A 13,883-nucleotide genomic window follows, 5' to 3' on the forward strand; every position below is an offset into this window, starting at 1 on the left:
GGATAAGGAAGATCCAGGTTCCCTCTGGCACATACTGTGGCTGGAGTGCTTGATATGACACTCAACTCCTCAATGTCTTAGAAAATTCTCAATCTATAGCTGCAGAAAAATCCTTGCACTGTATTCATGGAGGAAATTTCTTATTCTGAGATATCCTTCAAACAATGAAATCACTGATCCATTTTTTTCTATCCTTACCATTGCTGTTTCCAGGGTTATTTCTATTTCTTTATTTGTTGTTTTGGTGAGGGATTGAGCAGAGAGGCAAGAGGAGGAGAAAGATTTGTAATTTCTTTGAAATAGAATGCTTAAAGGAGTAACCTCACTCTCTCAATGGCAACATGGAGAACTGAAAGGCTGTCTTCATTCTCAAAGAGGACCAAAATGATATTCCTATGTTAAATTCAAGATTCAGCATATCGGATTATAGCTAATCACACCAATATAAGTCAGGAACATTCAACCACAGATCAGGCACAAAGAGTCTATGTGAAAGATTAATTGGTATTTAGGGACACATAATCAATGGGAGACAGGCAGGACTTCAACTATATATTCCCAACTCTGATCCTGGTCTTCCATCCATACTACCCCAGCAGTTCTCAAAGTGTGGTCCACAGATACTTTGGGATCTCTGAGACCCTTTGGAGGAGGGGGACCAAAAGGTCAAACACTGTTAATAATAATACCATGATGTTATTTGCCTATTAAAACATTTCCAATTATATGTTTTTGTGAGTCCAGATTTTCTCCATATTCTTCAACCAAAACAATATGGCAACAGAACAAATACAACAGCAGGTATGACAAGCCAGATGTTTTTTATTAAGCTAAACATCAAAGAGATTGGCAAAAATAGGTAAACACTTCTTACTAAATCTTTGTAGATAAGTTATTTTTCATAAAATGTTATTCATATTAGTACAAAATATGTTTAGTAGCAGTTTTGAATCAATTAATAAATAAATACATTCTAATTTTAACAGTTTTAAATTCTAATACAACAGATATTGATCAATATAATCCTTGAACAAAGATTTTGGGGGCAGAGTCTTCTTCAATTTTAAGAGTATAAAGGAGTCCAGAGACCAAAAAGTTTGAGAACTGCTATACTTCTCAAGCTGGTTCACTCCATTCACTCAACTATATTAATACTGTAGAAAATTTTTGTGCATGTGTTAAGAGACTAGACCTGTTATTTTATTAATGTATGTAACTCCAAGTGTAAAAACTCCTTCTACTGCTTCAGGTCAAAGTCATTTGTGAAACAGCATTATAGTGCTATAAAATGTCTTGGGGACTAAAGGAGAACTTGAAATGAGATCTTTCTAATTCTAAACCTTATCCCTCTTTGTACCATGCTGCCCTGTCACCTACTGCTATTTCTACTACCACTACTACCACTACTACTACTACTACCACTACGAGTACTGTGTTCATTTTTTTTTATCTTTGGGAGATTCATATTTTTAATTCATACCTTAAAAGACCTCTCCTAAAATTAGTTTTATTTACCTGAAATATCATTAATAAATATTACTTCTCACCTTCCTAATATAATTCTAGCATATGGGACTCTTTCTGATGACTTTGCATTTGAAATTATTTACTAGATATAGTAATAGGAAATTAAAAGGCAATTCTTATCCTAATTCTGCCTTACAAAGCTATTCCCTTCCACATTCTGAGTAAAACTCCTTTCTTACCTAAGGGACACGAACATCGATCTGTCTGTTTGTTCATTATGAGGCAGGTGGCACCATACCTTTGCTTCATTTTTCCCCCACTGGTGTTGAAGCATAAACTGTCTTTTAATTCTGACACATTTATCCATTCAGGAGACAGTTTGAAAAACAGTTGAGGTTTGCCACACCATCTATCACTTCTCAAAAGGACTATACAGGCCAGAGAAGGGCTTGGTATTTGGTATATAAACTTGGGTAGCAAGGCGACGGTAAGGAGTCAGGTCCTTGGGTACAATGGAGTTAAGATCAACTGTAGTAAAAGCAATTAATTAATTCAGAAATTTCCTGGGAGAAAGGTAATGACCTAAACTAGGGGTTCTTAACCTTTTTTGTGTCGTGAACCCTTCTGACAATCTAATGAAGCCTATGGATCCTTTTTCAAAATAATTTTTGTTGTATGTGTGTGTTATTACATACATATAAACACAAAATATGCTTATATAAACAATACATACAAGTTGCTTATATATGCAAATATATACTTATTATATGTATGCATACATAAATATATACACATATGTACATATATGTGTATGTGACTTTTAAAATATTATTTGAGAAAGAGTCCATAGACTTCATTGCACTACCAAAGAACTTTATGATACACAAAAACACTAAGAACCTCTCATTTAGGCCATTATCTTTCCCCCTTCTAATATAGTTAATTATTTATATCTATCTATACAAATATTAATGTATAAATTATATATATATACATATGTATGTATGTATAATGTGTGTGAGAGAACGTTTCTGTGCCTTATAAAAATTATTTTGTTTATATGCATAATAGAGATTTGCGTGGCCATGCCTAAATCCCATACCATAAATCCCATATCATGTTAATAGTTACAGCCCTCTTTGATTTATTTCTGCAGGTAGGTAGGAACAGGTTACATTTCTTAAACTGGCCATTCTGAAAAATTAACTCTATTTCTGACTCAAGCTACTAGTCAGCATATGAAACTAAGGAAAGGGAAATAGATCAATTCCAAATACCTTCTCCTCACCACTATTCCCATCTCCCCTCTCCCTAGGCCCATTTTTCAGAGCCTGGATTAAAGAGATGAAAAGCAGGGGAAGGAAGTTTTTCCCTTTTCACCCTTTAGCTCATGGTACCTGCACTGTGAATGAATTGTGGTCTTCACCCTTTAGAAGGAACAGGAATGATTCAGTGAGCCAAAAAGAGGGCTACCATTTCAGTCGGACCAGTTTAAAAATATGACCTATTCTCATCCCCACAGCCAATTAAATAAGGCTACATTTAAACATGTGGTAGGGGCCAAGGGAACCTCCAAGTTAAATTTGAACAAATCCTTATTGTAAGTAATCCTAAGCATTAAAAACATATATATGTATAGATATATACATATATACACGTTTATACATATACATGTATATATGTATTATATGTATATATATATATACAATTGCAAAGGAAACCAATTATATTAAAATATGGTTATCAAAAAAAACTAAATCAGAGATCCCTCATTATTAACCTCTGCTTTAAATGATAAATGAAAATGTAGTATGAGAAAGACAAATTCAATCATTATAAAGGAGCACATGAGAAAAACATAAGAACTAAAGATTTTCCTTTGTATTTCCTCAGTTCAGACCACCAATGACTGATCTTAGTTCTTCAGCAACATCTCCCATTCTATAAAGTTTTGCTTTGGACACACATTGCCTCTGTGACTCTGGATAAGTCATTGGACCTCTCAGTGTGTCAGGAAATTGAATCCTAAGAGAAAACCATACATAAATTGCAGAATAGTTATTGTGTGCCAGGTATTGTGTGGGGTAACAGGGATAAAATAACACAAGCTCGGCTTTCATAAATTCTGCTGGGAGACAGAGAAATATATACAAAATAATTTTAAAGTACAAACAATGACTTATCTGTAGAGAACTTTGTTGTTATCATTTTGAAATTTGGGTTCTTTATCCTAACTAAACTTTTAGTGATCCAATCAGATCAGTTATTTAAAGATAGGTAAGGTAAGAATGAAAGGCTTGAATTAAAAAGCTTTCTAATGAAATTTTTACCTGAAATTGGAGGTAAGGGATCCTTGAACCCAATGGCTGAATGTATATGAGATGAAATCACAATTTGTCTCCCATGAAATATAAAGTAGTCAGAAACTGCTTTTTAATCATCTTTCTTCCTCTGTTTTATGTGAATACCAATGGAATGTGGTGGGCTGTTTTAGAAAACATTTACAAGAAAAACTCATCACCGGTTGCACTTTTAAAAAACTGTCATCTTGCATTTACAGAAGAAAATGCAACAAGCTATGCAAACCATCTCTGAATGGTTAGCAAAGCAGGGTATTTACAAACACCTTGGGTTGGTTAGCATTCACACTCTTTCTCCCTGCCACCTCGAATCTGAATTGGATACCACAGCTGCTGTCAGATCTAGACACAAGTGCATCTTTCAGCAGCAGCCCCCTACCAAGAATGCCAAGCAGAATATGCCCATCTTCTTACGATGCTTCCCATCCTATAGCTGACAATTAGCATTTTCAGTGAAAGAAGCAAACCAAAGAATACTAGAAGGATTGCTTCTCCCTTCCTCTCCTCCCTCCCACTTTGGAAAGGGAGAGCTGTCAGAAATAGCCCTTGACAACATCCCCTCTCACTGAAACCTATATAGCTGGTTCTGTCTTTAATTTATTTCTAGAGGTTTATTGAAGTCTTTTGAGGGTTTCCCCCCAATATAACCCCCTAAGAACCCTTCCTTGAAACAAAATAAAACAGTTGGGCAAAACCATCTGACAAAGGAGCTATGTATGACACAATATACAACATCCCACTTTCATGAGTCCCCATCCCTTTACTTAGAGAAATGTATTTCATCACTTGTTCTCCCAGAACCAAGACTGATCACTGCATCTGAGCCAGCCATCTTTTCATTGTATTTTGTGGTTCAGAATATGCTCTTTTAATTCTACTTTCTTCACTGTACTCTGTCTCATGTCGATCCACATTTCTTTGAATTCTTCATAGTCATCATGTTGAATAGTGCAAAAATATTCCATTTCACTGAGGAATCCAAAATTTATTCAATCATTCCCCCCCATCAAAGAGGCCCACGTTTATTTCCAGTTTTGTTTTATTTTATTTCTACTATCACAAAAAGGGTGATGCTATAAATATTTTAGGATTGTGGGGCCTTTTCTCCTTTTGCCTCCTTTCTATTTAACAGAACCTGGCATATAGTAAGGACTTAATAATTTTTTCATTCATCCATTATATATATTTTAATTTAATAATTTCAGAGAAACCAATCGGGAGCGATTTGGATGTCATCATAGACTATTATTCAAACCTTTGTTTGTCAGAGAGGTAAGCTTCCCCATTACACCTAGGATATCATCACAGAACTCTAAATAGTGCAGTCAGCCTACACAATATTGCTGTTACTTTAAGATTTTTTTAAAAATTTTAATAGAAAATCAATCATTTTTTCTTTCCAAGAATAAGCATCATCATCATCATCACCTCATTCTTCTCATCTAATATATTGTTATTAACATTATTATTATTAAATGAAAAAACAGTATTTTCTTTTCTAAGAGTTTTATAATTATAGCTTTGCATTGTATTTGCTTTAGGAAGGACTTTAATAAATATATTATCAAACAAATCTATTATTATAGGGATTTTTATCTCTTCTTACTCATGTCAGGCAACAGCACTAGAATTGCATATAGATGACAAAGAATTGCTTAACGAAACCTGTTCACCAAAATGAATCTCTCCTGGATAAATTAGTAATATTGAGACCCAAATATTTTTGTGTTGAGACTCTAGAGAAAGACTCAGGGAACCTGGAAGCAGTGTGAGTAATAAGTGACAGTTTCTTAAAGGTTAATATCTTCTTTAATCTATTTCCATAACAGAAAGTGAAAATACTGTATTAGGCATAGGGTCTGCTTTGGGGATTACAAAAACAATCTCAGTTATTATGTATATCTTAGACCACAGGGAGCCTCATGGAACCAACAAACAAATCTTATTTCACAAATCACAAAAGTGACTTAATTTTTTTTTGCTTTCTTATTAAAGCAATGCCTTAAATTTTATACTGGTGGAGAGAGAGAGAGAGAGAGAGAGAGAGAGAGAGAGAGAGAGAGAGAGAGAGAGAGAGAGAGAGAGAGAGAGAGAGAGAGAGAGAGACTGCCCTTAATACTGGACCAGGAGCTGTGATTGTCATGTAAGGTAATGAAACCATTAAATGCACGGTATTAAGAAGAGACAAGATGCAATTAGCCAAGAAATTACTCTGATCTCAGTGACATTTTCAAAAAATCATAATACAATATACATCGGAGGGCATGATTGGCAGTCTAATCCAGTTTTGATGGAATGTAGTCCACATACTGTGAGTAAAGCAGTACATGGCCAGATAAAGCTCACAGCTGTGAATCTCTGATATGTCCTTACAGTCTTGTCACCCAGGAAATTCCTCAGGTTTAAAAGATGATGAAAGTATCGACCATTAATGACAGGATCATCTCCTGCCCTGAAATAAAATGTACTAATCCCTTTTGCTAGGTCTATGAATTCCTAATATAAATTATATAAACTCTAGTAATTCATCTCTGTTAGCACAGTTGTGTTTGGAAATTGTACAGCAGTCTTTGCCCTATTTGAAATGCTAGATGAAAGCAAGACATGTTCGTTTAAGCTGCAGCATAAAGTAATTTAACACAAGGGACAGAATAACTTCTGGATAATGAGAACAAGAGATGTAAAAAAAGGCAAGTTTAAAAGTTCCAAAGTGGCTTGATGGATTTATGCTTGATCTTTGCAAATAAGGCCAGAAATATGAATATAAGAGTTAAAGCTAAGCACTGGTTCTTTCCCTTTGGATGGTTAAATGGAGAAGATGACACAAAATGATTTATTTATGCCTTAAAAATAATATGGAAATTAGAAAACATTCATTACAATACTAGATAATTTCATTTTAAGTTAAAATACTGTGAATAGAGAAGTGGTGACTCTAATAGAGAGAAGGCCCCAGAGTCAGAAATACCCAGGTTAAAATCTTCCCTCTGAACTTACTGGCTGTGTGATCCTGAGTCAACCACTTAAGCACTCAATGCCCTAGTCAGCTAAGTTACAGATACATTCTGGCTCAACATCATCAGAGGGGGTTTCCCTATTTGGAGTTCCCTTACACTGATGAAATCAGTAGCATGACCCAAAATGAAATGCTGCTAAAGATGCTGATGCTGTACCTTTAAACATACAAATGTATCATGAAATAATATTTGTAATATTTGTAGTAGAAACCTACCACTACCTAGTCTGCATGTATATATACATATATATACAGTACATAGAGAAGACAGAGAAAAAGAGAGATACAGAGACAGAAAGGCAGAAAGTCAGAGAATGCATCCTGAACTGTAGGTGAACAATTGTTTACTCTTTGAAAACCTATGTTTATCACATAGTAACAACTCACCTAAAAGATAATGGCAATAGCATTTGGAATCTGGTCACTATAAATAGTCAGAATGCCACACTAATTAATTTTCCTTGTGTTTATGCTTCTGTTCTGAAGGTTAAATGTGATCTGGTTTAAATTTGTCTGTTATGGCTAACAAAGGTGTTATCCCTTTGAAACTGTTGACTGAGCTTGGTTCCCTGGATCAAAATATGTGCAAGCTAAACCTGTAAAATATGACTAAAAATAAGGATACTGGGCTTTTTAAATAAAAATTCAAAATTCAGACATCTAAATGAGTGTTGGCCTTCAGTTTAGCCTCCTTAAGAAGTTATAAACTTTCTGATGCTACCAGTACCTAAAACATTTTGGGGGCTCTGATTTTGTAAATTGCCTGTATTTATTTTCTAACTAATATGTAAATCACAAATATTGAAAAGAGAACTTAATTTTTAAAAATTTCTTTAAAAATTCATTAACTAGCTTGATCATATCCACTTTATTTATCAGATATGGATTTGAATAACTTTGGGCTATTTCTAAGTGTCAGACTGATCTCAAAGGAAAAATATTTACCACTTAAAGGTATTTAAAAGAACATTTATAGGCAGCAAAGACATTTCCACACAGTTCTAAATATTATTGGAATAAAGGCAAAGCTTCCAAAAGGGATTACTTTAAAGTGGACAACACAAAATTGGATGTGCAAATTCTGGGATATTGAAGCTTTTTAAAAAATCCGACATAACTTGTAGTCAGATGTCCAACTTACAAAACAAAAATATAATTTCGTTTTTTCAAGGGAAGAATGAATTAGAAAGGGTATGATGGTAGCTAGAGAAGCAAACATCAAAGTTAGGAAGACATGAGTAGAAGTCCCACCTTCCCCCCCTGCAATTCTCTAAGACTAATCTGGTGAAGATCTACTTTGACAGAAGTAGCTTTCTCACTTGCATATGAAACTATGGGGTGGGGAGTTGCCAGAAAGGAAGAATGGTCTTTAATCTAAGTAGACCATACATTCCTTCTTTAGCACCATCTCCTAAGAATTCCTACTTTCCTTCAGGACTCAGATCACGGACCAACATTTTCTCCCCTACCAGCTGCCAATTCCTTCCTTGTTAAAATTCTTTTGTATTTATTTTCCATAGATTTTGTATATATCTTCAAAAGTATATGTTGTCTGCACTGTTTAAGCTTTTCAAGAATTTAAGCTTCTTAAGAGCAGGGACCATATTACTTTTGTCTTTCTTTATATTCCCAGAACCTAGCCAAATGCCAGACTAGTAGGCTTTAATAAATGTTTGTTGGTGAATCATTAATAGCAATTGAACAATGTCTTATCTGAAGTGTCAACAAAGGCTAATTGTTTTCCTCTGCTGTTACCCAAGCCTATCCAGTCTGATATAATAACTCAGTGGAAATAATTGTATCTCACACTCTCCTTTCCCTCCCTTAGTCCTCCCCCAGAAAACACCCACCAGAAACTTCAGAGGCTAATGGTATTCACTACTTTGAGAGCACTTTAGGAGAGCAGAACAAGGGAGAATCAATTCTTTTATGTCTGCCTCACTAGTTATGTTCAAAACCATTGTCATGAGATCAAAAGCTAACCATGTACATAAGTTCCCACAACTTGCTGGATTAAAGATATCCCACAGGTATGATGGGCTGCAACTGAGTCAGGCCCTACAAATTTTAACAGGTTTTAGCAGAGCTTGCAACCTGAGCCAAACCATGATTTGGAAAGGAAGGGGAACCATGAGGTGAGCAGGGGAGGAAAATGACCGATTTAATGTTAGTCATTTGAAAGGTTCAAATAGGGGCACAATAGCAAATGTCAGACCCTGAAATAGAAGTAAATCACCTTTAAAAGTCACACACAAAGGGGTAAGTAATGGATTATGCCACTTATGACTCAGATTTACGAAAAAGAAAAAAAAAAACAACCTCTGCAATTTCACCCTTCTAATAGCTTTAATTTATTCAACATGGGTGGACTTGGGGAGAGTGGGGGTGTGAGTTAATATACATGTTCTGTAACTTGTTTATTCTCAAAAGGCTCTTTTTTCTTACTTTATTATGTGTATTTGAAGGTTTAATAGTTTGGGCCTTAACCTTATGGGTGCTTTTCTTTCTTCTCCAGCTCAAATTTTCAAAATTATCCTCCATCGTGTTCACTCGACAAGCCTATGGCAACCCTGATTTGCAGCTTTAACATTTAACTTCTATTACTTCTCAATTGTTCCTAGAAAAGTACATTTAAAACAAACACAGAGATTAAACTTCTCCCCAGAGTTAACAAACTTAAATAGCTAAAGGAGGAAAAAGTAAAGAACCACCTCCACATTACATGAGAAATATAACCACGAAATAGCATTTTAAAAAGCAAAGCAACTTTGAAACTCCTAGAAACCAACTCTGAACTTTTTCTAAATTGTTTGTCTTTTAAAAGCAATGCATATTGTTAGGGTGAAAAGTGAAATAAATTAAAACTTTTATATTCATTCTGGCTCTGAGACTCTAAAATGTTCATAAGAAAAAAAGGGGGGAAAATAACATAAATCTTGCTGAAGTTTTCCCCATACTTTCATATTCCACAAAAATACAATTGCTCTTTATGTATGTCTAAGTATGATTGTTTCTTTATTTAAGGTAACTGAACATTATTGACCCAAATTGTTTCAAATCGTTTTAGATTATCTATACTTGAATCTGTAGAATCACAAAGAGTTGAAATTTAAATTTTTTTCCCACAATAACCTTTCTCTAAATATATTCATAGGTTGTTTTTGGTTATTTGGAGAGAAATACAGTCTAACCAAAAGAAAAAAAAAATGAAAGAAAAGAAATGAAACTAAAAGACAACTCCAATTTTAGGAGGCTCTCTTGAAAGTAAACAAATATGCTTAAACTTATCAGTTTAATAAAAATATACCCAAGATGTCAGTGATATTTTGGAATTTTCTAGATTTTCAGCATTTTGCCTTTTATATTCAATTGCCTACAATTTTGGCATTTTTATGCTGCAAAAATCTGAATCAAGAAACAGGAATTAGACAGATAATGCATGGCTCTTCTTCTGTGGTCAACTAGCATATCATTTTGATCTACACTGGGGAGAAGAGGAAGACAAGAATCATAAACTGCTCCATGGCCACTAGCATTTCTGGTGTTTTCATTCTGAGACTTCTTATATAAAATATTGCCAGTTAAAATATAGCTCTCTTAACCAATATGTTTCCTATTTCCTCTCATTTTCTTTAGGCTTTAAAGATTACCTTGATGGTTTCTCATCCAAAAAAAAAAAATACCTTTTCAAAAATTACCTCCAAAAAAGCCAAAAATTCATTATAAATCATGACAAACACTAGAATAGTTACATAATGGGACCAAACAAAATTCTAATAAATAAATAAATGGATTAATTAATAGACATAGATAGATAGGAAGAAAAGAAGGAAGGATAAAGAAAGAGAAAAGGAAAGACAAAGAAAGAAAAAGAAAAGAAGGAAGGAAGGAAAGAAGGAAGGAAGGAAGGAAGGAAGGAAGGAAGGAAGGAAGGAAGGAAGGAAGGAAGGAAGGAAGGAAGAGAGACAAAAAGAAAAAAAGAAAGACTACCTTGAGATAAATATGATTTTTTTCTATGGCATAATATGCCATAATATCTGGCAATATTCAGATATAACAGAATTTCCCTTACCTTATCCACTAAGAACAAAATTTATATTAAGGATTGTAAAAAAATATCTGCCCTCTGTGCTTCCCTCGAAGTGGGATACTATATTGCTTATATTTGAATACATAATACAATTCACATAATAATCAATATTTTTCCTTAAAAATACTCTAGCACGCTCGTAATAGCTAAGTAGGGAAATGTATAGGATCCAAACTTTTTGAGGCTACTTATCCAGAGATAAACATATATACATAAATATGTGTTTGTATATTTTATACATATGTATTTTTGTATACAGTGATCTGAAAAAACAACCAACTATCCAAGTGTCAAATAGTTATATAAGTCAAAAAAGGACTGAAAATTAAATTAAATTTTACTTATCATGTAATTAAGTTGGTGTAGTAACAAGAGAGCTGGCAAAAAGAGAAGGGCTTTGGAATTTTTCTGAGCAAGTGGATTTTTGTTTTTCACTTAAAGCAAATGTTAAATTATTTTTTTTTTCTGTCAAAATCCTAAATAGCTTTTTGACAGGTTTGTTATGGTTAATTAATTACTTTCATTTGCACTAAGTTGTATACTTGAAGATGAATGGTACATGATAACAAGGCTAGCTTATGTGAGGAAGACCTTTGGTGGTCCATACAGTCTGCTGCCTCATTACAGAACTAGCTATCTGCAGGAAGCCTGACTTTGAAAGGTACAGCACGTCCCATAACACCCTCCCCTAACTGAGATGATTGTAGCTTCTTCCGAAAAGTGATGATTAGGAGAGAGAAAAGCAAAACGGAATGCTGTATGAATATTTCATGTAAATGAAAGCAGGCACTTAGCGGACGTACATGTTGATTGATGCTAGAGTGCCTCTAAACGTCTTGACATTGAAGGGTTCCGACTCCCCTTTCCCCGATGACTGTTTCAAGAGCTGCAGTTAAGAGTGGAATATAGTGGTATTTAGCTGAAGGGCTCTTTATTACTGGCTGATATTAAACAAGACCACAGGCCTAGGGTTGGAGTAAGTGGAGGCTAGATAAAAGAGAGTTCAGGGGGAACACGAAATGAGATAACATAGTTAAGTTTTATTGTTGTTTTTATTTTCTCCCTATCCCTGGAGCACAATTGTCTATTTCTCTTTTAGGTTCCTTCTGACCACAGAGGTGATTCAAGAAAGCAAGCAAAGGACCCAGTCACAAATTGCTTCAGGATGCTGATACACAAAGAACACCAGATAAACAGATTGAAGTGAAACAAATATGGAGGCCATGAAGTTTGAATCAATTTAAGCCAAAGACAGAAAGGTCTCATTTTAGCACTTGACAAAAATAGAATTACTTTTAGGAATAAACAGAAATTTTAATTATATATATATATATATATATATATATATATACATATAAAACCATTTTCTGGAATGCATCAAAGAAAAAAATTGTTCACAATTATATAGCAGCTGCATATGCTTTTATGATCACTAATGAATATTGTTATTTATGTTCTAGATGAAGATTTGTTTAACAGGTAAGAAATTTTAAAATATGCATTCATTAAGGGTTGAGATTTTCCAGCCTAAAATTGTAATTGTATATATATAAAATATATGGGAATGACTGAAATGACACTCCCCTATGCTATAGGAAAATGGCATCTTTTAGTTCAAAAAACTCTGATGGCTGCTGTTTACTTAAGTCAAAATTATGGAATTAATTCATTCTTTAGAAAGCAGCTCTCATATTGAAAAAGTGAATAAGGCAGCCACCAGTTATGACCACCAAGTTGATTCCTGTCTACACTTAAATAACAATGCTAAGAAGACCAAAAAAGACAGTTATCAATGCCAACTGATTCCTAAAGCTCAAGAATCTTCTGCTAAAATACCTTTCCTTCCAGAGTAAACCAACAAAATGTAGAATTTGAGAAGGAAAAACCCCAAAATGTCTAAAAATCATTAAAGAGTTAAGTATACTCAAAGGTATGATTAAACAAAAATATGAATTGATCTTTCAATAGAAAATCACTGGACTTAACAAAAAAATTATATGAGTGTTTTTACCTCTTCCTAATGCCTCCTTTTCTCTGACGTTCTTCCCATTATACTTTCCAGAATTGCATAGGCAAAATGAGTGTTCAGCTGGGAAAGTTTGTCATGGCATCTGTGATCATTTATGAAATGACTGATTCCATTTCATTCCAAAAATATTGTTTTTTATTATGGCCAAATTCTTCTTTGTCAAATCATAAAGTTAGAAGAATCAGGGAAAAAATAGTAGTTAGAGCTGGAAGGAACCTTAGGAATAATCTAGCACAACTAACTTCCTCATTTTAAAAATAAGCAATAAAAAGCCTATAGAGTTTAAAATAGTTACCCACAATTATGTGTCTAGTTAGATGTAGTATACTGAATTTCAATTTAGCCAGTACTCATCATGCTACATTATAATGTTTTTTCTTAATATTTAAATGTTTTTTTTTTTTCTTGTGGATTTATATAGTTTATTTTCTCCAGATAACCCAAGATACCAGAAAGGAAGTATATTGTATATCAGGGAAAGAAAAAGGATATGCCAGATACTGTGTAAAACTCTTTGCATTTGATCACAACCACCTTCTGAGGTTAAAGAAATTTAACCTACTTTACAGTTAAAGAAATTGAGGCACAGAGAAGTTAATTTTTCTGGGGTCACATAGTTAGGAAGAGTAAGAAGCTAAATTTGAACTAAAGTCTCCCTTCAGATCCAACACTATATCCAGTGTACCAGCTAGCTGACAGATTTAGATTTGAAAAGGATAGGGATTTGGTCTAGAATTTCTTTGATACAGACTATTGCTGCACAAATAAACTCCCTAGAGTTTACTTAGCAGAATGTGGTTTAGTACCTTTTTTTGATTTATATTTTTAGAGAATTGTCTATAACCCTGTAGGGTCAGTTAGGTGGTTCAGTGAATAGAATGCTGGGACCTGGAGTTCAGATTCAGCCTCAGACATTTACTA

The 13,883-nt window shown here is 34.0% G+C and overlaps 1 long non-coding RNA gene across 1 annotated transcript in view; it reads left to right on the forward strand.

Annotated features, from left to right (window-relative positions):
• Positions 1-12,168, forward strand: part of LOC141553458 (uncharacterized) — a 43,395-nt gene extending 31,227 nt beyond the window's left edge. Inside the window, exon 3 of the long non-coding RNA XR_012485458.1 lies at positions 12,033-12,168. This is a non-coding gene — a long non-coding RNA (uncharacterized LOC141553458). The remainder of the gene's footprint in view (positions 1-12,032) is intronic.
• Positions 12,169-13,883: the final 1,715 nt, after the last annotated feature.

Source organism: Sminthopsis crassicaudata, chromosome 2 (assembly GCF_048593235.1).
Source record: "Sminthopsis crassicaudata isolate SCR6 chromosome 2, ASM4859323v1, whole genome shotgun sequence".
NCBI lineage: Eukaryota > Metazoa > Chordata > Mammalia > Dasyuromorphia > Dasyuridae > Sminthopsis > Sminthopsis crassicaudata.